General features: G+C 41.4%; 1 long non-coding RNA gene across 1 annotated transcript; it reads left to right on the top strand.

Moving 5' to 3' along the window:
• Positions 1-1,115: 1,115 nt before the first annotated feature.
• LOC121866204 lies at positions 1,116-25,978 on the top strand. The gene is made up of 3 exons (XR_006088939.1): positions 1,116-1,201; positions 1,972-2,214; positions 25,893-25,978. It is a non-coding gene; the product is annotated as an uncharacterized LOC121866204 (long non-coding RNA).
• Positions 25,979-26,305: the final 327 nt, after the last annotated feature.

The raw sequence follows: 26,305 nt of genomic DNA on the forward strand, positions 1-26,305 counted from the left end.
GATACGTTCTCACATGTCCAGTCAGGGAGGAATTTAACGTAAGCGTGTGTAAGCCTCCTCACCGTGTGTTGATGTACAGTGTAGATGCTGCCACAACACACTAGGCTATAGGTATGGATCACCTCAAGCTGGCGTATCTAGTCTCTGTGCTAAAGCCTTTAAGGCCAAGGTCAAAGCTGAAAGTTAAGCTTCTTATTTGCCAACGGGAGTATTATGTGCCGCGGTATAGTATTTTATCTTGTGTTTATTCAAAATCAAACTATGCAATAGATACAGAAATTTCGCGATAGCAAACTGCATCAGGATAACAGCACAGTCAGGTCGTTTTACACACATAAAAGGTAAAGACATTTATTTCACGTCCAACTAATCAAAATTGCACGCTAACTGGCCATCTCTAACATTTATTACCTTTTTCCTGTAAGACAAAACCGAGCTTTTTATTTCATCCATCCATCCATCCTAGTCTTTGCCAAAGGGCTGCCAGGTCTGTCCTGGACAATCTGGCCTTTTTGAGACCTGCTTGTCCTATATTTTTATAATTAAAAAGGACAGCCAAAAATTACCTTTTCTGTCCTTTTCTAGCTTCCTTCTACTTAGCCGGGAAATAGCAGCTGCAGGGAAAGATATCCATGCGTGGATAAAGTTAATCCATTCATTTAGTCAAGTTGAGTGACAGTGATGTTATTTAGCGACAGTTGGCCTGGCCTATAATTCTTTTTTTAAGATGGGCAAATGGAAAAGCAGTTACAATGATTCCCGAAATTATAACAAGGAATGGAAGAACAATTTAAATGGCTTTCCTGGAATAATAATGCATGTCATTGTTAATGGTGCAAGTGTAATGACAGTCTAACTAATATATGGAAATCTGCATTTGAGCAACATGAAAAAAAACGACAAAGCACAGAAAAATTCTTCATTCATTACAAGTTCAAAGAAAATAACGGACACCGTCCAGATCAGGACGGTCAACCAGGTAAGTTACATTTTGATTGTAAAACCTATGAAGCCATAAATAACTTATGGTTTCTCCTTTTTTATTAATCCTACAAACTTGTGCTGGTAGTCGTCCTTTTTCCCCTTAAATGTCTTTTTTTTTTTTTCTTTTTTCACGGAATGGTTGGGGAGGAGCATCTGGCAACCCTGCACTGCTGTACCCTGCCTCAGTGCCTCACCCACCTACCTACCAGAGTATACGGTATGTAATTTGCCTTATTCTTTTTTAATTGTTTTCAGTTTGTGTAATGAACCACCTTGTCATTTTTAATTTTGATAATTAGTGTAATTATTAATCTAGTACACGCGCTTAAAGACCTTGGTTGTTGGAGCTCAGTAATGCATTAAGACACCAACCACCAACATGTTCCGAAAGCTTCCCTCGCCTTCTGTTGTCGTCTCCTCCCTCACTTGTTTTTGTAATAAATGACTTTTAAGTAATTCTGTAAACAAAATTGTTGTGAACGTCTCCTAATAAATCCGCGGAAATGGCTTTAGCTATTACCAGATTATATACGTTTCTAAACTAATTTTAACTCTAAATTCAGCGAATGTACAGATAATAATATATTATCTGTACGTCAGGCAGCGAGGCGTGCAACAAGATGATCACTTGTAAAATATTTCGTGCATTGAGTCGTTACTACGTATTAATTATAGAATCTACAGTATGGTGTACTCACTGATATTCTTGATAACCTTTAATCATTATAAATGCCAGAAGAGCTTTGTTTTTGTAGAATAACTAATTTAATTAGCCAAGCACGGCCGAACTACACCCTTACACAGTAAATGTTTATGCCTTTTAAGTATATTAGAACGTATTTGGTTACAGTATAAATTTGCTTCAATTACTAATGTCTTTAAACACGTATTTAAACATGTCAATATATAAGACAATATCTGTTAAAAATTACAGAAAATATTAATGTATTATAAGTTAACAACCAATTTTCCTTGTTGACAACGAAGGAAGCAGTCGGTGGTCGACAGGCATGGCGTGAGTGTTGATGTCGGGCTGTGTAACGAGTGACGGTGGGAGGATAATTTGCTGTTTTCTGAGGTAAAATGACGAAACTGCGTGTTACTTTTGATAGCGTCAAGCTTCTTTGGCAAGAGGAATCTCCCAAGTTCTTCATAATCAGAAGATAGAGAGGTTATGGCTGTGTAAAAATCTGCAAGAGGAGTGACACGTGAAGGAAGTTGATTAAACAGGTGAGTTAGTAATTTCCCTTTAATATTTGTAATTTTGTGATTGTTTTATGTTGATGTCCAGTTACAGTACTGGGTAAAGATTTATTAGTGACCATAATAGAAAATTGATAACCAAAATAGGTTTTTATTACTTTTTCTTGGTGTGTATTTTCGGAATCGCTGTATATTTAGAATTGAACAGATTTTGAGAACATAATTGCTGGATTATTTTGTGGTAAGATTACTTTCTTGCCAGGAGTCGTCTTTTGTTGAAAAGACCCCCTTAACCCGGTACTTGATGTTCACCCCGCTGGCTAAATTGGCACTGTCCATCAGTCATTGCCTTCGTTCGCCGGTGTAGTCGTTGGGTTTCCATGGTGGTCACTTCTTCCGCCTACACCGCCGTTAGGGTCTTGCTGGAGCTCTGTAAGCATGTCTGCCTGATGCGGGGCTCCACCGCAAATTTTTCGTTTGGGATTTACTCCCGTATCCTTATACCTGCCAAGGTTATTCCGCAAGGCAGCGGGGCGGTGGTTGGCTGGTGCCAGAACGTGTCCACATGCCAGTGGGCCTATGTGCCGTCCCTCTGGGGCCCACTGCTACTCCGAGATCCCCTGTTGATCTAGCCTGGGCCCACGAGGCACCCAGTTACCGTGTGTTGCCACGAGGAGGCACAACAGGAGTTTTGATGGTGAGGAGGCTGTGTACTGGCAGGGGAAGACTTATGCAAGTTGCTTTCCTGTTCGCCACGAGGGCTAGCCAGCTGCGGCAGCTGAAAGAGAGAGGGAGCAAGCAGTGCTTGCACCTTAACACTAACATAATGCTGCCACTCTAGACGCATTTCACCACCCTGTGTGTGGCTGCACACACACACACACACACACACTGTAACTATGGACTTTAATACACATATCACGTAGTACATGACATTCAGCCTTGCACGCCCCTGGAAGTTGGGCTCATTCTCAACCTTCTTAATGAGAGGATATGAAAATGGTGTAACACGACAGATCTTATAGTTCAGTAACTCGTTGATCAGTGTAGAATAGAAAGTTGTTTAAAATAATAAAGACACCTAAGTAAATAAACCAATGTTTAGACGCACCCAGAACTCACATAAATGCCAGAACAATTTCATAGACGCCAGAATAGAGTATAAGTTAGAACAAACAAGTGTATAAAGGATACCTATACAGACTCGAGAACAAAATGCTATAGACGGCAGGATAACTATAGACGCTAGAATAATTATATAGACACTGGAAGTATAGAACAACTAGATAGACTTTAGGACAACTCTATAGACGCTAGAACAACATATAGACTACAAAACAAACGCAAATACGCCAGAACAAGCTCGTCGACAAGTTACACGTAGCGGTGTATCAATGCTTCGCTTAAGTGGCGGAGGCTCACGTCTGGCTTTAATAAACCTGCCGCCGCTTCTCTCCCCATTAGCTCTAAAACCTAAGAAACTCATCACAGGAAAAATATGATATGCAAATATTTAATGAGGGGGACCGAACTTCCTGAGTTTGATTACATGATCCAACTTGGAGTAACCAATTTTCAAACTTTGCTTCCTTAATGATATGAACTGTCCGAGGGCCTGCGTGATACAGGTAGAGGAGGGGAGGGAGAGGAGGGGGGTAGGGAGAGGAGGAGGGTAGGGAGAGGAGGAGGAAAGAAGGGAAGTGTAGGAGGAAAGAAGGAAGGAGGGGGAGGAGGAAAGAAGGAAGGAGGGGAGGAAGGAAGGGAGTGGGGGAGGAAGGAAGGAAAAAAGGGAGGAAAAGGAGGAGGAGGAAAGGGAGGAGGAGATCCAGAAGAAGGAGGAGGACGACGACGTGTAGTAAGAGGAGGAGGTCCAGGAGGAGAAAAGGAGGACGTTCATGTCTCGGAGGTGTAGAAAATGCAGGAGGAGGAAGAGGAGGATATATTGGCAGTCGTAAACTTAAGGTGTGCGAATAAACTTTGAACGAAATATAACAGGAAATGTGTCCTTCTTGCTTTGTATCGATGAGAGAGAGAGAGAGAGAGAGAGAGAGAGAGAGAGAGAGAGAGAGAGAGAGAGCACCATCATCGGGACAGCTGATCAAAAGCCTCACTAAGGGGACAAAGATGTGACAGAGAAAAAGTCTCGGATAACGAGGCCAATTTTTTTTTCAACAACCTGGGGAGCTTATCCAGGGGTGGAAATATAGGCTGGTGAGAGAGAGGGAGTGTGTGAGTAAAACCATAGGTAATAACAGTAACCGGTAACCCTTCAACCAAAATCAATCTTTTACTTGTGTCGGTAAGAATTAACAAAAACAGTTCACGAAACCTCTAATAATTTTTGTCCTTGTGGGGAGAGAGAGAGAGAGAAAGAGAGAGAGAGAGACAGAGTGGGAAAGAGAGAGAGAGAGAGAAGAGAAGAAAAACGGGGGAACATCAAGGCGGAGGTAGGGACAAGCCGCGGAGCTAGCCAAACAAGCTTTGACAGTCGCTAACAAATTTCATTAAATCACCGCCTACGGGCTGAAACTTTAGCTGAATGCCCCGTTGGTGGGACTGCAGAAGGAGGGGGGAGGGGAGGGGGCTGGGAGGGGGAAGCAGCTGGTATTTTTGTAAATGAGTTGGTTTTGAGAGCTTGTGGCTGGGTGGGCAGAGGGACTGAAGGATGGTGGCCTCGTGTCTATGGTTCTAAGCCCCCCTCCCTATTTCCCTTCCTTTCTCATACCTTCCCTAACTCTGCCCCTCTTTCCCTCCCTCCCTCCCTCTTTCCATCCTCTCTTTTTCCATTTCTTAATTTTTCTCTTCCTTTCTAACTTTGGTCCTCTCTTCTTCCCTCCCCCTTCCCTCCTTTATTCACTCTCCTTTCCCTCTCATTTTCCCTCCTTCCCTCCCTCACTCACCCATTTTCTCTCCCTTCCCTCCCTCACACATTCACTTTTCCTTCCCTCCCTCTCTCGCACACTCTCACTTCTCCCTCCTTCCCTTCCTCACTTTCTCCACTTAATGGATTCGAGTGATTGACAAATTTACAGACACTGTTCGAAGATGACTTACACCTCGACTCCCTTCAGTACGAGGTAGTGTCATCACCACCACAGTAACAGGGAGCCCCAGTATAAACATTAGGATCACATGAAGATTAAACACCCAAGCTTATTTCACCTGATGAGTAAAACATCTTATCGTTACTTAGGTTAGGTTAGGGTAGGTTAGGTTAGGTTGTTTGGTTATGCTATATTTTGTTGTATTATGTTAGCGTTAAGGTGTTTGATGATCAGGCTAGGGTGTATTAATCATCAGGTAAGCTTATTGTTTTCGAGGTATGTTATGACCCTAGACTGACAAAGGTTCGTAAGTTAGAATTTCCCTCGTAACTGGAAATAGGTAAAAGCTCTTAAATGGTGTCGGATTTCCTTCTAAGAGTTTATCGCGAGAAGACATTTTTATCCATCATGTAAATAGAGAGGAAAATCACCCTAATGAAAATAACCATTTGATGGCTTTGGAAATTTTATACGGGGGCTCTCTCTCTCACTCTCTCTCTCTCTCTCTCTCTCTCTCTCTCTCTCTCTCTCTCTCTCTCTCTCTCTTTCATCTATAAGCTAATATATACTTATGGTCTCTTTAGGTAAGAGACGAGGGTAAGGTTAAGTGAGAGATTATACAGAATTAAAACTTTTCAGACTAACTTGTGATTAACCTGTTTTATTAGTTTACCTGTACATAATGATACTGAAATAGGTGCAGTATGATGGCAATATTAAGGGAGTGATTGTTGATATATTCTTACACACACACACACACACACACACACACACACACACACACACACACGAGACTCATTATACACTACTTGTCAGTCTCTGTGGCTCTTGATGACTGCCTCCTCCTCGTCCTCCTCCTCCTCCTCTTCATCTTCCTCCTCCTTCTCCTCCCTGATCTTATTTACTTTACCTCCTCCTTCACCAACTCTCCAGGGTGATTGTTTGTTGTGGGGAGGTGAAGGAGGGAGGAGTGAGGAGTCGGGGAGAAAAGGAGGAGGAAGAGTAGGGGAGTATAATGAGGAAAATGTGGAGGTAGGGGAGGAAGATAACTGTAAGGAGACAGGAGAAGTGGAGGGTTAAGGGAGAGGAGGAGAAGAGGTAGAGAAGGGACACGTTTTATTGACAATGGTTTGGGGATGAGGGAGGAAGAGGCGGTCGGGAGGAGAAAGGTTGTGTTGGAGAGGGAAGAGGGCGGGAGGAGAGGGAAGGAAGAGGAGGATAGACTTGGAGAGAGGGAGGGAACAAAAGGAAGTGGTTAAAGGAAACAATGAGGGAAGAAATGTATAGGAGGAAGAGAGGGAGGGACGATAGAGGAGGGGAGGGAGGAGGTTATAGGGTGTAGAGGAAGGGAAGGGGGAAGGTAGGTGGAGGGAGGAAGGGTGAAGGAGGTAGGGAAAGGGAGAGGAAAGGAGGTACATGGAAGGAGGGGGTAGAGGGAGGGAAGGAAGGAAGGAAGGAAGGAAGGAAGGAAGGAAGGAAGGTAGGAGGGGGTGAAATGAAGTATTTGGGTCCACCTGTTGGTATTGTTTACTCATTGTTTTATTCATCAGGCCCCCAGGTGTGTGTGTTCTCACCTGTGTGTGATGTGTGGCGCTGGTTCTCACCTACCCCATCTCCGCCACATTAACCATCACCATCATATTAACTACCACCACCATTATCACCACAATAACTTTCTCTCTCTCTCCCTCCTTCTTTATCCTCCCGCCCTCCATTAACATCAACATCATTGTGCTACTTGTTCCCTGTTTGTTATGAGGTGGAGTAAAAGAATCATCGTCTATTACTCGTACATGTATTAAGAACAGTGTTACCAGGAGGTGAGCTTGTGTGTGTGTGTACCAGGACGACCAGCTACCTGAGTTACAGTGGGTGCTGAGTCAGGCTGGGAAGGTGTAAACATAAAAAGGAAACCGTCAACCTTTTGTTGATTAATGCAGATTTCTGTTTATATATAACTGCAATCGTGCACTAAATTACGATACGATTATATATATATATATATATATATATATATATATATATATATATATATATATATATATATATATATATATATATATATATATATATATATATATAATCGTATCGTAATTTGGTGCACGATCGCAGTTATTACTTTCATATAGTTTTATGCAGGTCAGCACAGATTGAAAATAGTTTTTTCTATTGTCTAGTCCTGTGTGTACGATGTGCAAACATAGATGAAACCGGACTACCAGGGCTACCAGAGCTAGAGAGGGCTACGAGAGTTACAAAGACTGGAGAGGGCTACAGCCAGGCAAGCAATGCCATAGTTGTATACGGATGATATAAAAAAATCGTACCAATCACTCGCTCAGCCATTGAGAGCTGAAGGCGAGTAATTAGCGGAACTGTGTAGTGAAGGATCTTCAGCCGGAGATTAATTAGAACACCAATCATAGGAGACCTTTCATATGCATAAACGCAGGATCAAAGGATTGAACCAATGAGGGGAGAGCTTTCTTTCATACACGATACTGAATTCTGAAATTTGAGCACCAATCATAGAAGGCCCCTCTCATAAATAAACAAGTTCAAAGGAATAGACCAATAAGTGGAGAACTTTCTTGCATTCTAAAACTTGAGGGCCAATCACAAGAGGCCTTACATGTGCATAACATCAGATCAAAGGTCTCGACCAATGAGGAGAACTTTCTTATACAACCTTAAATACATAACCAATCAGAAGAGGGTTCTCAACGCATGGGAAGTGGATTTATGTAATGTTTTGTTATATTCACGAGGAAAATATTTGAGGTCATGACGTTATCAGTATGTAACAAGGAAAGATAATGACTGAAAACAAATATAACAAAATATAAGAAAACACAACTTCAAGTAAATTGGTGAAACGATATACAGATATAAACATTGGCAAATATTGAATACCTGAAAATACCTGTACAAGAAATGATGTATGGATGTATAATGAATATCTGTATCTGTTTTTTCTACAGAGTGTATTTATATGCCTGTATTCACTCAACTCTGTATTTTTATGTTTGTGTCTGCCTCCCCCCTCCTCCTTCCTCTGTCTAATTTCTACAACCAGTTAAATGGATACCAGACACAGCTAGGTCAGGAGCCACTACCACATACTACACCACCACCACCACCACCACCACACACCACCGCCACACACACACCACCGCCACACACACCACCAATATCATCACCACCACCACACACCACCACCACCACCACACACCACCACCACCCACCACACACCACCACCACCACACACAACTACCACCAATATCATCACCACCACCACACCACCACCACCACCCACCACCACACCACCACCACCACCACCACCACCACCACCACCACCACCATACACCACCGTATCATCACCACCACCACACACCACCACACACCACCACACCATACCACCATATCATCACCATCACCACCACCACACACCACCACCATACACCACCATATCATCACCACCACCCACCAACATTCAATACCATAATATCCTGACCACTGGGACTATACACACCTTTGTGACCTCTACTCTGTAATCCTTTTGTGCTACCACACAGGAGTAGTATGGAGTGCACAATAAACTAGCCGCTCTACTTGGCAAAATTCAAAATTCATGTCACCACACAACACCACTATCACACCACCACACACATCACCACCACATCACCTCCACATACTAACACACACCACATAATACACACACCACCACACACACACCATCACACCACCCACACACCACCACACAACACCACACCACCACACACATCACCACCACATCACCTCCACATACTAACACACACAACATAACACCACACCACCACCACACAATTACACCACTAGCACACCACCACACCACCTCACACACCACACCACCACACACCACACACCACACCACCACACACCACACCACCCACCACCATCACACCACCCAACACCACACACCACCATCACACCACACACCACGATAACACACCACCACCACACACCACCACCACCACCCACGACCACCACACCTCTGGGCTGGACCTGCCCTCGACAATCAACAAATAGCCCAGGTCACCCAGGGGAGTCCCCGATGCTTTATTATGTAATGTACATTTTGTGACATTAACACGGCGTTTACTAGTCTCTCTCTCTCTCTCTCTCTCGTACACAAAATACACACATACTTAACGTAAATTACCGAGACACACACGTACACAGATAACACTAACTGGTACACATAAAACGAAACGCACATACGTCATGGAACACAGCCGTTTACGTACATACAAAATGCACACGAACACTAAGTAGAAACATGAAGCTTACGCAGAAATCTACTTACGTACACAATAGACGAAAACGTACATAAAAAACGGATACATACACAAAACTATGAGTACAGTATTCGCTTCTATCTTATCCTTATTTGACCTAGCCTAAAGCTTCATCTAACCTAACGTCACTCAACCTAACCTAACCAACCTAACCTAACCTAACCAACCTAACCTAACCTAACCTAACCAACCTAACCTAATCAACCTAACCTAACCTAGACTAAGTATCCTCTCTTAACCTAGCAAAGGTAGCATAACTATTATAATCCAACCTAAACGGAACTTAATGTAATCTAACCCAATTGTGTGTTACGACAGAGCTAATCACTATAATTAAGGGAATATTTCAACAGAGAGAGAGAGAGAGAGAGAGAGAGAGAGAGAGAGGTACCTCGCTCCCTCGGGATCCACCACCACCAGCTCCAGAGAGGGAGAGGGGAGGAAGAAGACCCCTTGTTCTTCACACATTCGTTTTCTAGATTAATGCAAAGAAAATGTTGTTTTTAGGCTACTTCATTGTGTGTGTGTGTGTGGGTGGGTGTGTGTGTGTGTGTGTGTGTGTGTGTGTGGGGTGTGTGTGTGTGTGTGTGTGTGTTATATTTTAGTTTTTATCTGTCTGTCTGTCTGTCTGTCTGATATAATCTGAAGTAATATAATCTAATCTAACTCTACCTATTTTAACCCAATCCAACCCAGCTAAGGTCATTAATGCTCTGATATTATAGTCTTTAGTTTGTGTATTTTCTCGCATTAAATCTCAAATGTATCTTGCTGTTGTTACAATGTTAAACAAGTACAGGTCAGAAGAACATTAACTCCTAGTATGTAAACACTTAAAGTCAGTGTTTTAATGTTACTTAAGACAACAACAAAGTAAAGTAATTAGTAAAGCTGTCTGGATAATGTTAGTTAAGACAGTAACTAATTTTTATGTATATTTTTAACATGGTAATAATGTTAGTTAAGGCAGCGAACAATTAAAGTGATTTTTTAACATGGTAATTATGTTAGTTAAGGCAGTGATCAATTAAAGTGATTTTTTAACATGGTAATAATGTTAGTTAAGGCAGTGATCAATTAAAGTGATTTTTTAACATGGTAATAATGTTAGTTAAGACAAGGAACGGTTAAAGTACTTTTTTTAACATACGTACAGTAATAATGTTAGTTAAAGACCAAGTCGAGTTAGTTTGTAATAATATGGCTTACGTCATAGACTGGTTCCTCTCCTCCTTGTCATATATCACAGAATAAAGTCGACCAAAAAGAGGGAGAGGCAGATAGCAAGACGTAGGGAGATTAATTATGACATCATGGGAACAAGCCTATGTCTGGGTCAGGTTAATGAGGGGGGCGGCATCCTCACCTGAAAATTCCCGCCAAACCTTCTCAAACCTTACTTTTGACTCTGGCGTCTGCTTTATAAGATACCAGAAAAATATCGTCTGTAAACTTTTATATTGTTGGTTATAGCTCCCTACAAGTGGGAACTATTTTGTTGTTTATTATACTGATGGGAGTTGCATTATGAATGTATGAGTAAAGAAGAAGTTTGTAAAATATGAAGAGTCGAGCAAGGTTTCGGAAGTGGTTCCCTCAATCTCGGGGTTGCGTGCTCTCTTACCTGTCAAGCTCCCATTCAGTCCCACCTCGCGTCACGTCACACCTCACCGACCAATCAATTCTCCTGAACAAGATCATACCTCATTGTGATTGGCTCTTTTTTTTTTCTTTTTTTCACACGTTGGGCCAGGAAAAGAGGGGGGTCTTCCCGGGCCATAATAATGCTTCTCCACTTGGCTAATTGGTATTGTGAGTCATGGCGGACATAGAGGGTAATTAAACAAGGTGGTTGTCGGACAGAACGATCCTAAACACACACAAAACTCCGGGAACTTGAGTTTTTTATTATTATTATTATTATTATTATTTTAGGTTTTCTATTATGTCTTGTACAGGGGCCTGGAGTCTCAAAGAAGTGTTAGGCTTTTGTTTTTCTGTTTGTATAGATTATAGAAGATTGGAATCCATAAGGAGAAGTACGTTTTTTGATCACTTGTTTATTTATAGATTTCGAATCCTTAGAAAACTAGTAAGACTTTTTCTATCGTCTGTACACTGGTATACATATGTTTTGAATCCATATATAATCGTACGTCGTTTTTCTTCGTGTGTTTGTAAAGGTTTTAAAGCCACAAAGACTCGTAAGAGTGTTGTTTTTCTTCTTGTTTGAACCAAAGTTGTTGAGTCTCTAGTATGAGTTTAGGTTTTTCTGGATTCTCAAAGAGTCGCATATTATTTATAGACACGATGACGTCACGTTGTTGGAACATTGAAGACTTAGAGGATAATTTACTGTGTTCCAGTGTTCATAATTAAAGGGTTGATAGAGGACTACTACCTCTACTATTACTGATGTCAATGCTACTACTTTTTTTTCCAAAATGGCCTCCATCCTCCCCCAATAGCCACACCTTCGCCGCCATTTTATTACCTTAAAATTAAATATCCTAATACATAAGTAGCTACCCTAGCTGTGTTGAGTTAGTTGAGCCGCAGATCTATGCGGCATTCAGTGACTGTTGCCTCATAGTCAATATCTGCAACTGTTGTCGGCTTTGGGGCCGATGCTCTCGTTCCCCTGAGGCAAAGCAAAGCCGACCTAAGGAGAGAGAAGGACAGTCGACATCTCATCCAGACTGTAACATAACTTCTGGGCTGCTGCTTCTGTTCGGATAGCACCTCCGCGAGTCTGGCGTAGAAGCATCTTGCACTTGGTCCCACCCCACCAGAGGTTGTGAACACTAGAGGAGTGAAGCTGCCTTGATCAACGTTGTGAATTCTCTCCCCGTATGCCCTTATCTTGTCGTTCTCGTCCCTCCTGTCTGCAGCATCGAGAGCTAAGTTACGGTGACATGCGGCCATGGGATAAAAAATCCTGATGTCGAAGAAGGTTCGCTGTCCCCGCGTCCAGAATCCTCGAGCACTGACGTCAACACGGGCTTCGTTGGATGTGTTTGAAGTCCTATGTTGGAAATTCTCACCGTCCAATGGAAGGAGGGTCGGTTCTACCCTGACATCACGGCAGATTTCCTTCAACATATTTGCTGTGAGATCCCTTACTTCGTTATGCCTCATGCATATGAAGCCCCCCTTTCTTGCACACCATGGCGTGATCGACGTCATAGGAAGAGCCACACACGCATTGGGAGGGCAAACCTTCTACTGGCCGACCGTACCTTAGAGCAATGGCATCTGTAAATTCTTGTTTATTAAGACTGAAACCATTTGCCTTTATCGGTAACGTAGTTAACCAGTTCGAGGCGCCCACCTCCTGCGCTATAGCTACTTTTTTCTTCAAATTCTCTGGTACTTGCAGCAACAGTTGCTGCAACTTATCACTTTGGCCGTGATGTTGTTCTGTCGTAAAGGACCTTCGAATCTTGTTTACTTCACTGGTATCCACCTCCCCTACTACTACTACTACTACTTTTTTTTTTTTTTTTTTTTTTTTATAATTGGCCTCCAGCCTCCCCCAATAGCCACACCTTCGCCACCATTTAATTACCTTAATATTAAAGGATAGAGAATGACAGACCTGCATCATATTCAAAGTTTAGGTAAAGATTCAGAAAAGCTCGACCACGGAACTTCATATTAATATTTATATAGGTAGATAGAGGAATCCTAACCTAAGTTTATTAACAGCCAAATTCAGCATCAGCATCACTATTTGTGGGTAGTTATGTTTGGGTAAGGCTAAATTTTGATATTATTGAAATTGGTGATCTATCTGGAAATAATAATCACTGCTGTAACCTTCTTTTTAGACTGAAACTCTTGTGTAGATTATGTAGTAGAGTTATGGAAGCTGGCTTATATTTTTAACCATATTTATATTTGAAATGTAAATTTACAGTTTAGGTAACCTAGATGACGCTGCAATTATCGCGACGGCCGAGGCAACCACCCTAACCAACGCGGTGGCCATACAAGACAGCCTGTACACATAAGGCGATTGTTGCTATTAATCATTTGCGTTATACTGTTGCCCATAATCATACATAGGCGATTGTTGCCATTAGTCGTTTTCGTCGTACAGCTGCCTGTAATCATACATAAGGCGGACAATCAAATGTGAATAATATAGGATAGGGTTAATACACCATAAATATAATAAACCTTGAATAACCCAGCAAAAGAACATTAAAATTATACTAATTTTCGCACACAAATACGATCGCCACAACATCAGTGAGGAGGCCCGTTCATATCACGTTACCTGTAATATCTGGGGCTGGGTGACAGAGAGAGAGAGAGAGAGAGAGAGAGAGTATTATACGGAAAACTTCAAGTAATGAATACATTGAAGACTTGATGTATTTGATATATGACCTCTGTGCAACTCCTTCTTATAGTGATCATTCGAAACTAATTTCCCTATTGTATTTTGTTATTCTAATGGATACTTCTGTCACTATAGATTTCTTCTCTCGTAAACTAGATATTAACACATCTTCATCATCCATCAGCAGTAACGTTGGCCGATATTCACATTTATATCCTTCGTTCGAATCACACTGCTCCGTTGCCAGTTCCACTTTGTGTGTGCGTTGGTGGGAGGATCGGCGTAGTGACCTGTCGTCCAGGAAGGGTACAACAGACTAAGCACCCTTCACCGCCAGTGTACCACGAACTTCTGGACGGAACTGTACATATACGGGTACAAACAGCATTATATTCTTGATTCAGTGCTTCATCTTGCACCATGATTTGAGTCAGTGATTCATCTTGCAACATAATCATGAATCATTGCTTCACCTTACAACATAATCTCGATTCAGTGCTTCATCTTCAAACATAATCATGATGCAGTGCTTCATATTGCAACATAATCTCGATCCCAGTTATTCATCTTGCAACATATTCTTGCTTCAGTGCTTCATCCTGCAACTTCGTCTTGAACGACTTCCTCACCTTTAACCTCTTCAAGCAAAAGTGTCCCATCTTGCAACATCAAAGAAATCTTCGACCGAGATTTGTAAATATTGCAATAATTGGCAGAAGATGTTTTGCAAGACTTATCGCTGGTCGTTCTTGGTTGATTGGAAGTTGCGTGTCAACCAAGAGTTTTAGGAATCTATAAGAATAAAATGGTGTGGATGAGAAGTTTTGACACCACACTTCGTCATCTGAAGCCTAAGGTGTGTGTGTGGGGGGGGGAGGGGGTGTGTATGGGAAAGGGGGAGTGTGCGTGCGACTTGCAGCTATTATTAGTGTCAAAAGGAGAAGCAGTATTTCGGAGCGCTTCGAACTCCTGTAGCTGGACGTATACAAAGTGTCTCAAAAAAAATGTATACACACTGCCTTACAGATTTTCATGGAGATCAGGTGAGTACTACAACACCTGCAACGTTATTCTTACTTGTGGGAGACCTAAAACATCAACAAGTGAGGATAATGTTGCTGTTATAATGCAAACATTTACGAGATTACCACAAAAATCTACAAGGCGGTGTGTATACATTTTTCTGAGACACTGTATTGAGAGAACCATGAATGATCCCTGTCTCTATCCGCTTCATATTCCATAAATCTGACATCTATAAAAGCACAATAGTACCGATACACAGTGTAAGGACGGTACAGTACACCGATAAATCTGTTTTGAAAAGGTTTGCGTATTGGTTATTGATATTTGGATACGTTAGAGTTCATAAAACGGTATTGGAGTCGTGAGTAACTTTGGATGTACTGATGATGCAGGTTATAGTGTCTGTTAAGTGGCCAGGTTTACTAGTGCTCCGTGGTGAGTTAGTAGTCTGTTCTCTGTAGGAAGTGGTAAGGCGAGTCCTCAGATGATCACAGAAATATTAAATGTATAAAAAAAATAATATATAAATAAACACAAAAATTATTACCTGAGTATTTGTCCTCCCAGTTTATTTCACCTGAAGGTTAACCATCTTAATGCTAACCTAACCCAGATCAAACTAAGTGAACTTAACCTAACCCCGATATAACGTTAGGGTGGTTAATCTTCGGGTGAAATAAGCTGGTAGAGGGTGAATTTTAGGGGGAATAAAAAAATAACACGCAGACTAATGATGAATTGGGAGTAATTGGTTGTTCATTAACTCCTTGGCGTGAGTTTGATGATGGCTCCAGACTAATTAATGCATATTTAATCCCCTTAATGCATTGTTATAAAGCTCCTACATTACCCTCACCACCAGCAGGAGGGGGAGGAAGAAGAGCCGGGCTCTGCGTTTCAACAATACAACTTCACACCTCCTGGATAGGCAATTTCCTCGATGTGGCTTAATAAATAACTTTTATGCCTCGCGCCTCCGGCCTGTAGATATCGGAGGTGGAGGAAACGCGATAAAGATAATAAAGAGGGGATAAAGAGAGGATAAAGAGGATAACTTCTGTTATTTCCCGCGGGTCTGCTGCTGCTACGCCGCCATTTTTATGCCCGCGTCAACAGCGCCGCCTGGCCGGGGGAGAGAAATATGTTGATTCTTTTGTTCCCGGGTGTGAGGGACGGAGGCCTGGGTGGTGGTGGTGTGCTGGGGCGGTCCTCTGGTGTCCCTCTACCACCTGTACGGCCTCCAGGAACACTTTTAATTAACCTAGAGCGTCTCCTTTCCTCACTTACGGTCATCCAGGTAGCAGAGTTGAGACTTCAACTGCCTGAAGTCTAGACACTCTAATGCTACCTAGGGAGTTTAGGTTAGGTTAGGTTTTGTATGTTGGTTATGTTATGTTCGATTAAGTTCCCATTATCTACCTCCATCTACTTCTTCTTTCTCATATTTATTATAGGTCATACATTATATATTTAAGGTTGTATATTATAAACGTCATATAGTACAACTTTATATACAGTACTGTCTATTAGGCGGTATATAAGTCAATATATATATATATATATATATATATATATATATATATATATATATATATATATATATATATATATATATATAAATCAATTAGGAACGTATATATCAAGGTGCCTCTACTTAAGCTAAACTATGTTAATTAACCTGAGTTATGACCAAACTTTTAGCTACCTTTAATATTTTGGGTAATTAACACAGAGAGGTTGTACTGAGGAGAGCTCTCTCTCTCTCTCTCTCTCTCTCACACACACACACACACACGCACACGGAGTCCCTATTAGCCGGACAAAATTAGTACACATTGCACAAGTAACAAATTTGTTCAGGAGTTGTGTATTAATGTGTGATGTGGGGGACGTTAACTATCATTATTGTGGCGTCCATCTGATGCTGCGGCGCGTCCCACAAGAGAGAGAGAGAGAGAGAGAGAGAGAGAGAGAGAGAGAGAGAGAGAGAGAGAGAGACCATCACAGTGTTACAAACGGGAACTAAATCCTTCGTAATCTTCTTAAAATCACACGCTAAGACTCGCTTCCTCCTCTGTGTTATTTGTATATTTTCCTGCAGCTCTTTTGTTATAGATCTATCATGTATTACAGCAATAATCTCATTACAGGTTACAGATTACAGTGACGAGGAATAGTTATGTATAATTATGACATGACTTTCTCGTGTTGACGTGATGGTGTGTGAGTTGGTGTAATGTATTTGTGATTCTGAGTAGTGTTCTGTGTACGTACTGTAATCATTGTGAAATTCTGTAACTGACTTGGAATCTGTACCTCTGATTATGTCTGTATCTGTGCCTGTAATCTTTTACCTGTTTTTGTATATTTTTTTTTTTACTTTTTTCTTTCAAACGTTATGAAGAAATGCAGTACGGGATTTTGTTTTGTTTTCATAATAAGAAATACAGGTGGTAACAAAATATTATTGTCACGGCCTATATTTTCATTGTCGTAGAAAACGTTTTGTCCTTCCAACTTATATCCTACATTACAATAAGTTACTATATAAACATCACAGGAGCACCGAGCCTTATATTTTTTGTGTTGGTTATATTTTATCATTAAGAAAATTATTAAGGATTTATAAGAAACAAAACCCAAAATCTAATGATGCAATACCGTATGTGATTCATTTCCTCATTAAACAGATGGTAGGTTCGAACATAATGCCTGAGCGATTCATTGCTGTTTTAAAACTTCTCATCTTGTATATATATATATATATATATATGTCTTAAGGGTAAAGCTAAGATAGTTGTCAAAGTCCAGTGAACGAAGGTTTAGGGAAAACACTCGTTAGTAAAGAGATCGCTGGGTGTTGAGTGTATCCATGAAGCTAAGTTCTGTCTTATTCTACGTCACAACCTAACCTAACCTAACAACAGTTGTGTATTTGACCGGTTGTTGAAGAGACGAGTCGATAGTGTGTGTGTATCTGTGACGTGACGAGGAGAGTTGTGTAGCCCCAAGTGTTGGTAATGAGAGAGTGAAGTGTTAGTGAAGGTGTGGCGGAGTGTGGCCCCTAGACACACACCATCACTGAGACGGAGTGTGGCCCCTAGACACACACCATCACTGAGACGGAGTGTGGCCTCTAGACACACACCATCACTGAGACGGAGTGTGGCCCCTAGACACACACCATCACTGAGACGGAGTGTGGCCCCTAGACACACACCATCACTGAGACGGAGTGTGGCCCCTAGACACACACCATCACTGAGACGGAGTGTGGCCCCTAGACACACACCATCACTGAGACGGAGTGTGGCCCCTAGACACACACCATCACTGAGACGGAGGTGGCCCCTAGACACACACCATCACTGAGACGGAGTGTGGCCCCTAGACACACACCATCACTGAGACGGAGTGTGGCCCCTAGAGCCATACTTTCACTGTAGCGGTACAACACACACACACACACACACACACACACACATACACACACACACACACATACACACACACATATTTCAATATTCTTGACTATTTATTCGATAATTCTATTCTTGGTGTCTTTTGAGAAGCACAACTGTGAATAATGACTCAACAAAGAGACTGATCATGACTACAGTGTGTGGGGGGGTGGGGTGACATGAGGAAGTGGAAGAATGGGGTGAAGGAAAGAAAGAGAGGGGTGAAGGAAAGAAAGAGAAGAGTGAAGGAAGGAGGAGAGGGGGTAATGAAGGGAAAAGAAATGGGAGAAGGAAGGGAAAGTTGAATACGAAACACACACACAGCCCCTTCTTACCCCCCACTACACACACACACACACACACACACGACCCTCATCCACTCACCATATAAAATAAAAAAATCTCGTAATTATATGTACAAAATAAGCTTAATTTGAGCCCCCTTGAGGCAGTACCTGAGACTATATTGATTTGTTATCCATCAGCTCGTAGCCTTACCCTTTGTCAGGCCACAAATATTTACTCGGGAGCTGCGGCCATGATAAACTGCCAACACTTAATAATAATAATAATAATAATAATTAACGGTTTATTGTGTGTGTGTGCGCGTGTGTGCGTGCGTGTGTGTGCGTGTGTGTGTGCATAGTTCTGGTTCTTTGAACACTTATATTAAATATCAGCTCACCAATATCGATCGTGTGTAACTTTTATAACTTAATAGTAAATAGACTAAAGCTATTCAATTATTTTATTTATTTTTTCTAATTATACAGCTATTTAGTCAGTCGGCTTCACCCGAGGATTAACCACCCCAAAGCTAACTAGATCTAACTTAATGGAACCTAAAGCTAATCTAACCTAACCCAATCCATTTCTAACAAAGGTGACCAAGCGTTAGGTTCATTAGTCACATCCCTCACGTTAAAACAAGAGTAAACTTTAATCAAACAGGTCAAGTCAATCGGGCACTATTATAACACTTTATCGTCGTCTTAGTATTGTGTTTCGTCAACGCCAGTTTAAGTAAGGCGGTAACTATAACAACGCCTCAACGCAGTCAGAATAATGTGTCGCTAACGTCAACGCAACCTCAGTAATGTGTGTCGTCAACGCTCGATCAACATCTGAGATTAAATTTTCATAGCAGGAGGCCGCGTTAGTGCCAGTAGACGATACGACCTTTGTTGACTGATGGAATCATTCATAGCGAGGAAGTTTTTACATTATTGACAATCGTCTTCTGAGTATTTGTTCAGAGTCTTGATTGTGAGAGTATGATAGGCTGTATGGTCACCCCTTATGACGTCTTGACTTGAGAGTATGACAGGCCCTATGACAACCCTTCAGACGCCTTGACACTGTGACAGGGTTTATGAAATACCCCTCTGAAACCTTGACATGGCAATTTGACAGGCCGTATGACAACCCCTCTGGCGCCTTGACATGAGAGTATGAACTGATTTTTTTTTCACAACCCTTAATGCATTCATCAGCGATTTCTAAACACTGTAAAGGCTTCAAGAGAATTAGAGTTTATAATATTGGAATCATTATGGAGCTACTTAATGAAATACCAGAAATAAACAATGTATTTTAGGCTGCCAAATAGGTCCCTTTATATTTTGTAAACAACTACGTTCTTACCTGGTGGGGCGAGCTAAACCGACTGGCTATTTAATCCCTTATTCCTCTCATATTTATGTGTAAGCAGCCAATGAGATTAAATAGTGCTATGAAGGTCTGTTTTGATTGGTGGTTGAGGTCTGCTGTGATACTTTCTCGTGATTGCCGATGTAAATTCTGTGTAAATTTTCGGAAAGGCCTCATCATCCCTCACCTGTGTATAAAGTAACCCCTTAAATAAATTACATTAAATATCCTTTAAAAAATAACAGATTCGTGATGTATTCTTAAAAAAAAATAAGAGTTTGCAGGAGTACCCCATCAAAAATAAACTCTCAATGAATTATATATATATCCCCTTAAAAGAAAATAACAGATTGGTGAAGTTTCCCCCTCAAAGAGAAAACGGGCAGAAAATAAAGACCCTCGCTGTGTTTTACGGGGCACTGCGTAATATCGACCGCCCGAGGGAATGGTCGCTATTATGGTCTGTCACGAAGCTCACATACACACCAGAGGTAATTCAATTAATAACAAGGTAGAAATCAGGTATGGCGGAACTTCTATGTACACGTAATATATTCTTGAGTGCTTCTTTACACGTTGATTATGAGTAATTGGTGAGTGAAGAGGTGAGGGAGGGTGGGAGGGTGAGTGAGTGATGGAATGATAAGAGAGGGAGAGACACTTTACTCTCTGATTGTGAATAAATGGTAGGTGGTGAATGAAGGAAGGAGGGGTGTGGGTGAATGAGTGAGTGAGTGAATGAATAAATGAATGATTATAGAGAAGGAGATGTGTGTGAGGTATGGTATGTTAGCTTAGGTGGGTTTAATTCGATTTAGTTTAAGTTCAGGGCAGGTCAAGCTTGTTAAAAGGTTAGGTTAGTTTAACTTAGAGGTTAAGGTAGCTAATATGTGGTAAAGACATGTGACAGGTAGGTTAGGTTAGGTGTAGGTGTAAGTTAGTTTAAGTCAGGTTAGATTAGGTTGAGTTTTAGTCTGGTCAGGTTAAATTAGATTAGATTAGGTTAAGTTAGGTTAGTTTTGATGTACACATGCGTCAGGGAACGTAAGTTATATCAGGTTGTTATATTAGATTAAGTGTTAGTTAGGTCTGGTTAGGTTAAGCTAGCTTAAGTTTAGGTAGATTGAATTATGTTAGGTTAAGTTAGGTTAGTATACACATGCGCCAGGGAGGGTAAACCTACGCTAAATAACCTGACTACACTGTACGTCTCCCCACCCCCTTGTTAAGAGCCAGGCAGACAGGCAACCGTGGGAGGAAGCAGATGTCTCTCTCTCTCTCTCTCTCTCTCTCTCTCTCTCTCTCTTTCACATTGTTTGTTCTAATTTTCTTTCCTCTCTCTCTCTCTCTCTCTCTCTCTTTCTCTCTTTCTCTCTCTCTCTTTCAATGTCTACTAGTATCTTCTGCATTCCCTTTCACCCTTTTTATCATCTTACCCTTCTCATTATCTCCTTTATACGCCTCTCTCATTCGATACATATTTTATACCTCACTGAAGTTCCAATGGTAGAGTGTAACATCTTTTTCCCCCTCAGTGAAGTTCCCATGGTCGAGTGTAACATCTTTTTCCCCCTCACTGAAGCTCCAATATCTATTCCGAAACGAACCTTAAGCGTTCCTGTGGCGCTTGGAATCCAATTTGTGTCACGATCGAAGCTTCCGCAACCCGTGATCCGCTCTGTCTCGTGCGTTGATTCGAGACTTGTGTTACTCTACTTTAAACTTTTGTGATTTATTGTTTGGGTTATTGATTCGATACTGTAATTCAAAGGTATCGAGTGGTTGTGAATCACCTATTGTATTTTTCTCATGTGTTGATTCATTGCTTTGGGACAGTGATTCAAAAGTTTCTTGTTTGTTCTTCTTTTCGGATCACTTGCAGTTTTATCTTGAGATGTGATTCATTGTTTTTGGACGGTGATTCGAGGTTTTGATTCAAATGTGTCTTATGGTTGTTTCAAATCACCCATTGTGTTTTCTAGTGATATGATTCATTGTCTTAGTTTTTCTTGAGATAGGGATTCGAGACTGTATTCCTAGTGGTGGTTTCTGATCAGTGTTTTTTGCCAAGTTTGAACCTCCCCGAAGACGTGATTCACTGTTTCAACTCTTCAGAACAATGATGCGAGTCAAGATTCGAAAATGCCTTTGCTTACTCAGGGTACAGATTAATAGCACTGGTTCGAATCATTGTCTTTACCCTGTCAAATTATTGGCTCGAATCATTGTATCACTACTATGGTTCACGATTTTTTTGTTTTATATAAATAGGAAGATTCACTCGCTGGTACCTCGAGAGTTTCGCTTACATAACCATTATTTAAGAGACAATAAACGAGAGAGAGATGAGACTACAACATTAAAAAACTTACTCATAATTAACTCAACACCAATGGGGGTATTACACTAATAACATTGTGGAATATACAACAAAATTCACAGAGTTTATTTTTGTTTATTATTTGTCATTACATCGATGAAAACAAGTCACATTTTATATACAGAAGCTGAACATAGTTGTTGTTTTTTCCGGTTGAGAGAAAACACTGTTGTATTTATGTAGTTGTGATTAGGTTATGAAGCCTTGGTGTTAAAAGGAGTTCATAGTATTATTGTCTATCTATTTATGCATCTATTTGTCTATCTATCTATCTATCTATCTGTATGTGCCTGTCTGTCTGTCTGTCTGTCTGTCTGTCTGTCTGTCTGTCTGTCTGTCTGTCTGTCTGTCTGCCTGCCTGCCTGCCTGCCTGCCTGTCTGCCTACCAAACCCCCCCACATACACAACTCTTCCTCCAGTGTTCATATAAAACCACCTTCACCTATGAACAAAATTCGTGTGTTAAAGTTAAGACCTAAATACAACATATCTTTCCTATCACAACATATTAACAAACATTACCATTATATATTTTTTTTTACCAACATCTGTTCACCATTGTCTGACAGGTCACTAAAGCACAGGTGGACGCTACTGACTGTTATTTAATATCCATTTATACAAGAAGAGTAAAGCGAGCTTCTAACTTTTGTCACACATTTTAATTAAACATCAATGGGACTGTATTTAATCCCGTGATGCGTCAAATACAGTGACGGTGATATTATCATAGTGGATGTTAGGTTATTATTAACGTTGGCTATTGTCTGTTTTTGTGGGGGTGTGTGGAGAAGGTGTGGGTGTGGGGAGGATGGGCTTGGGTGTGGGGGTATGGGGAGGGAAAGGGGTGTGGGGAGGGTGGATGTGTGGGAAAGTGTTTGGGGAGGTTAGGTGTGATGGGGTGTGGGAAGGGAGGTTGTGGGGTGTCTCTCTGGGTGTGGGGAGGGTGAGTGTATCGTGAGGAAGGGTGTGTGGGGGTGTGGGGAGGATGGGTTTGGGTGTAGGAGTGGTTGTGTCTTAGGGTGTGTGTATGTATGTATGTATGTATGTATGTATGGATGTATGTATGGATGTATGTATGGATGTATGTATGTATGTATGTATGTTTTTATTTTAGTGTTAGCATCACTACCACACTCATGTGTCCATTTAGTTGTGGAAAATTTAACGTAAGAGCCTTTGAGAATCTACCTTCCATGTGACAGTTTAAGCGAGGCAGTTAGATGCGTCCTTACATTTTGGGTTAAGAGGAAAACTTAGGGTAACAACCCTTGAGAGTCGAGGCTGAGTGACTTACCTGTGTTGTGTAGGATGAGGGTGTTACCTGTCGATACAGCAAGACCTTGTGTGTGTGTCTCACAGACCTTAAAACACACACACACACACACACACTCACACACACACACACACACTCACTCATTTTCTATCTATCTATCTATCTATCTATCTATCTGTCTGTCTGTCTGTCTGTCTGTCTGTCTGTCTGTCTGTCTGTCAAGGAGAGAAGTAGGTAAATATTACTCTATATTCTTCGATCGAGAGGAGAGAAAGACAGTCAGACAGGGTGCCAATCAACAGTCACTCCCGTACAGTTCTTCTCTACAGTTACTTCTATCACTCTACCTAACTGCATTTACCACTTATAAAGACGTGCCTTGGTTTCCCCAGCACTTTATAGCGCTTATGGGAAACCTCTACAATATCCCCAGCACTTACATCACTTTTGAGAGTTTTAAGTAGCCCTCCACAATACTTAAAAACACTTATGGGGAACCGTGCACAGCTTCTTCATCACTTACATCGATTCTGTCAATTTTTTAAGTAGGCCTCCATGACCCCCCCCCCCCGACCTCTCCAATACTTAAGACACTTATCAAGTGCCTGAGCTTCTCGCCCGAAACTTACATCACTTTTTCAATAGTTTCTTGCCTTCGTTCCAACACTTAGATGGTACTACTCCTGTATCAAGGGCCTGTTGAAACTCCTACTGTGGGGTTATTGTGTGTGTGTGTGTGTGTGTGTGTGTGTGTGTGTGTGTGTGTGTGTGTGTGTGTGTGTGTGTGTGTGTGTGTGTGTGTGTGTGTGTGTGTGTGTGTGTGTGTGTCGCTACGGGGTGTGGGTTATATACTCGTGCAGAAGAGCGTGTTTACGATTTGTGAATACGTTATGTGTATATGTACGCTTAACTACCGAAGTATATATGAACTTGAATTTTGACTTTAAAAATTGTCAAAAGATTCTGTGTTTATTGTTTACATTACAAAAAACAAACAAACAAACAGACAGGCAGACAGAGGCCTTGTACACCCCTTGTCGAGTGTGCTGCGTGGTTAATAATCTCAAGTCCTCCTCTCTCCCTCCCTCCCGCCGCCCCTCCCTCCCCCTCCCCCCCGTCTCCTTCCCCTCCTTCCCCTCCTTCCCTCCCTCCCTCCCTCCTCCCTCCCTCCCTCCCTACCTCCTTCCATCCTTCTCCTGCCCCCTCCTCACCTCTTCCTAACCTCTCCCTCATTCCTTCCTGACTCCTCACCCACACCACCTTAACCCCTCCTGACCCCTTCCTCACTCTTTCCCCACCTCACCTTACCCACCTCACCTTCCCTCCTCCTCACCCCTCCCCAGCTTACTGAACACTGGGTATTTTTCATCGATTCTCTCCCTTCTTATGTAACAAGACTAATAAATTAGGCCCAGACGGGGTTAAGAAGGAATAAGTTTCCTCATCCAACCCTAGTGTGGGGGAGTCTATCTTAGTGGGGGGAAGGGGGGGCCTATCCGGGTGTGGGGGAGGGGGAGCCTACCCTACTTTTGGGTTGGGGAGTTTACTGTATGGGTGGGGGAGCTTACCTTATCCTGGGGAGGCAAAAACCTCATCACTTTTCTAATTCCTGTTTTTTTCTCACCATACATCTCCTAATGCTTCTCTTCTTTCCACGAGAGAGAGAGAGAGAGAGAGAGAGAGAGAGAGAGAGAGAGAGAGAGAGAGAGAGTGTGTGTGGTGTTACATACAACTTGTCATGCACGGTCATGAAAAAACCCGGTCAGTTTTAGAGTATAGTCCGATACGGTGCAGTCTCTCTCTCTCTCTCATAGCAGTCTCCCGTCATCGTTATTAGCCACAATATGTCAAGGCTGCAACATTGATGGCGCCGAGTTAATCCTTTGCATACATTAGTCTTACTCTAAATGACGCCAAGGAAATCGAAAACCCCGAAAACATTGTACGGTTGAGCTCGAGATACGCACTGAATAAAGAAAAACTATAGTGGTAGCTTATATATCCGTGACCGAACTGAAGCGTGTTTTGTTTTTTATCGTAAAGTATTTTGAATCTGTATTTTATTCTTGTATTCTCTGTACGTAAAAATAATAAGACTTGAATTTTGTTGTTGTTAGATATTCGGATGCAATATTGATGCTCTTATTGTATTTATTTATTTATTATTATTTTTTTTTTTTCAGCAATGGGTGAGGGTAGCGCAGGACAGATGTTGATGTACTAAAGGACCACGTTATCAACAATAAGTACAGTAGTGTCTGTCTGTCTTCCTACACAGGTAAATGACTTGATTTACTAATTAGGATAAAAAAAAATTTACCTGAGAAATTATCTTTTTGGAATTAATTTTGTATTTTTCAATTTTTTTTTACTTTATTATTTTTTATCTATATTTATTTATTTATTTATTTTTTATTTTTCGCAAATACTGTATAACAAAACTTCTTCAGCATGGAATTCCTTAACTCAGAACTCCGAAATACATGAACCCTGTCAGATAATTTGGCTAAGTTTGAAGTTTTTTCGAGTTTCTATGTTTTATTTTTGTGGGTAATGGTAATGACTATCTTAAGGCATCCATCACGTGGGTTTATTT

This window comes from Homarus americanus, unplaced genomic scaffold (assembly GCF_018991925.1).
Source record: "Homarus americanus isolate GMGI-L3 unplaced genomic scaffold, GMGI_Hamer_2.0 scaffold18789, whole genome shotgun sequence".
Taxonomy (NCBI): domain Eukaryota; kingdom Metazoa; phylum Arthropoda; class Malacostraca; order Decapoda; family Nephropidae; genus Homarus; species Homarus americanus.